Here is a 3,385-nt window from a genome sequence, read left to right as displayed (position 1 = left end):
TATACGGAGTGACAAATCCCAGTCTTGATCCATGTCAACCCAACAGACACTTTCGGAGATACCCGTAGTATACCTTTATAGTCACCCAGTTACGTTGTGACGTTTGGTATACCCAAAGCACTCCTACGGTATTCGGGAGTTACACGATCTCATGGTCTAAGGAAAAGATACTTGACATTGGAAAAACTCTAGCAAACGAACTATACGATCTTTAAGCTATGTTTAGGATTGGGTCTTGTCCATCACATCATTCTCCTAATGATGTGATCCCGTTATCAATGACATCCAATGTCCATAGTCAGGAAACCATGACTATCTGTTGATCAACGAGCTAGTCAACTAGAGGCTTACTAGGGACATGTTGGTGTCTATTATTCACACATGTATTACGATTTCCGGATAATACAATTATAGCATGAATAAAGACAATTATCATGAACAAAGAAATATAATAATAATGCTTTTATTATTGCCTCTAGGGCATATTTCCAACATGAACCTCGAACGTCGTCTGTGGATGTTGCGAACATCTGACATACACGATTTGATAACTACGTGATAGTTCAGTTAAACGGTTTAGAGTTGAGGCACCGAAGACGTTTTGAAACGTCGCGAAACATATGAGATGTTTTGAGGGCTGAAATTGGGATTTCAGGCTCGTGCCCACGTCAAGAGGTATAAGACCCACGACGAGTTTCTTAGCCTGCAAACTAAGGGAGAAAAGCTCAATTGTTGAGCTTGTGCTCAGATTGTCTGAGTACAACAATCGCTTGAATCAAGTGGGAGTTGATCTTCCAGATGAGACAGTGATGGTTCTCCGAAGTCATTACCACCAAGCTGCTAGAGCTTCGTGATGAACTATAATATATCGGGGACATATATGATGATCGTTGAGATATTCGCGATGTTTGACACCACAAAAGTAGAAATCAAGAAGGAGCATCAATTGTTGATGGTTGGTGAAACCACTAGTTTCAAGAAGGGCAAGGGCAAGATGGGATACTTCATGAAACGGCAAATCAGCTGCTGCTCTAGTGAAGAAACCCAAGGTTGAACCCAAACCCGAGACTAAGTGCTTCTGTAATAAGGGGAACAACCACTGGAGCAGAATTACCCTAGATACTTGGTAGATGAGAAGGCTGGCAAGGTCGGTAGAAGTATATTGGATATACATTGTGTTAATGTGTACTTTACTAGTACTCCTAGTAGCACCAGGGTATTAGATACTGGTTCGGTTACTAAGTGTTAGTAACTCAAAATAAAAGCTACGGAATAAACAGATACTAGCTAAAAGGTGAGATGACGATATGTGTTGGAAGTATTTCCAAGGTTGATCAAATATCGTATGCTCCCTCTACCATCAAGATTGGTGTTTGCGTTGAGAATAGACATGATTGGATTATGTCTATCGCAATACGGTTATTCATTTAAGGAGAATAATGGTTACTCTGTTTATTTGAATAATACCTTCAATGGTCTTGCACCTAAAATGAATGGTTTATTGAATCTCGATCGTAGTGATACACATGTTCATGCCAAAAGATATAAGATAGTAATGATAGTACCACCTACTTGTGGCACTGCCACTTAATTCATATCGGTATAAAACGCATGAAGAAGCTCCATGTTGATGGATCTTTGGGCTCACTCGTTTTTGAAAAGTTTGAGACATGCGAACCATGTCTATTGGTGTATATGCATGAAGAAACTCCATGCAAATGGACCATTTGGACTCACTTGATTTTGAATCACTTGAGACATGCAAATCATACCACATGGGCAAGATGACTGAAAGCCTCGGTTTCAGTAAAATGGAACTAGGAAGCAACTTGTTGGAAGTAATAAATTTTGATGTGTTCTGTCCAATGAGTGCCGAGGCGTGTAGTGGATATCGTTATGTTCTTACTTCACAGATGATTTGAGTAGATGTTGAGTATATTTACTTGATAAATCACGAGTCTGAATTATTGAAAGGTTTAACTAATTTCAGGGTGAAGTTGAAAGATCATCGTGACAAGAGGATAAAATATCTATGATATGATCATAGAGATGAATATCTGAATTACGAGTTTGGCACAGAATTAAGACATTGTGGAAATTATTTCACAACTAATACAGCCTGGAACACCATAGTGTGATGGTGTGTCCAAACATCATAACTGCACCCTATTGGATATGATGCATACCATGATGTCTCTTATCGAATTACCACGATAGTTTATGGGTTAGGCAATAGAGACAACCACATTCACTTTAAATAGGGCACCACGTAATTCCGATGAGATGATCTAGGGGGCTGCCGCCACCCCTAGGGAGGGAACCCTAGGTGGGGGCGCAGCCCCTCCCCTTCCCCTATATATACTTGAGGTTTGGGCTGCCCATTACACACGAGTTCCTCTCTATCTTGGCGCAGCCCTACCCCTCTCTTTCTCCTCATATCTCGCGGTGCTTGGCGAAGCCCTGCTGGATCACCACGCTCCTCCACCACCACCACGCCGTTGTGCTGCTGCTGGATGGAGTCTTCCTCAACCTCTCCCTCTCCCCTTGCTGGATCAAGGCGTAGGAGACGTCACCGGGCTGTACGTGTGTTGAACACGGAGGTGCCATCCGTTCGGCACTAGGATCATCGGTGATTTGGATCACGACGAGTACGACTCCATCAACCCCGTTCTCTTGAACGCTTCCGCTTAGCGATCTACAAGGGTATGTAGATGCACTCTCCTTCCCTTCGTTGCTGGTCTCTCCATAGATAGATCTTGGTGACACGTAGGAAAATTTTGAATTTCTGCTACGTTCCCCAACTAAACTCCACCACCCCCTTTGTTGATAATGTTGCATATGTAGTTAGTTCTGATGTAAGACTTGCTGAGTACCTTTGTACTCACGTTTGCTTATTTATGTTTTGCAGTTGGTTACACTAGTGGCTTCGACGAGTAGCTTGTATCCCAGCTACGATCTTGTACCCTTGGGAGGGTCGTGTTTAGTCAGGCTTCTTAGTCTTTGCCTTTTGTAGTTGTCTGTACTCAGACATGTAATGCTTCCGTTGCTTGTATGCTCTGAATGATGGGTCATGAGACCCCTGTTTGTATTGATGCTATGTGGCTCTTCTGGGCCTTTATCTATATGAGTTTGAGTTATGTTGTGATGCCATGTTATACAGCACATACTTGCATGTTATGCGTACGTGTAATGTGTATTGCTATGTGTGGGATCCGACAACCTAGTACAACCTAGTGGTTTACCTCTGGTAGCCTCTCTTATGGAGAAATGTAGTCTTGTGCTTCCATGAGCCATAGTAGTCCGCTACAGCCCGGTTCACCGGAGTCCTGCTAGCCCAGCACTACTGCTCCGGAACACTTGACTGGCCGGCATGTGATTCACTTCG

Source organism: Triticum urartu, chromosome 1A, assembly GCF_056163025.1.
Source record: "Triticum urartu cultivar PI428250 chromosome 1A, HENAU_Tu73, whole genome shotgun sequence".
NCBI lineage: Eukaryota > Viridiplantae > Streptophyta > Magnoliopsida > Poales > Poaceae > Triticum > Triticum urartu.
Note: the sequence above shows the minus strand (reverse complement) of the source record.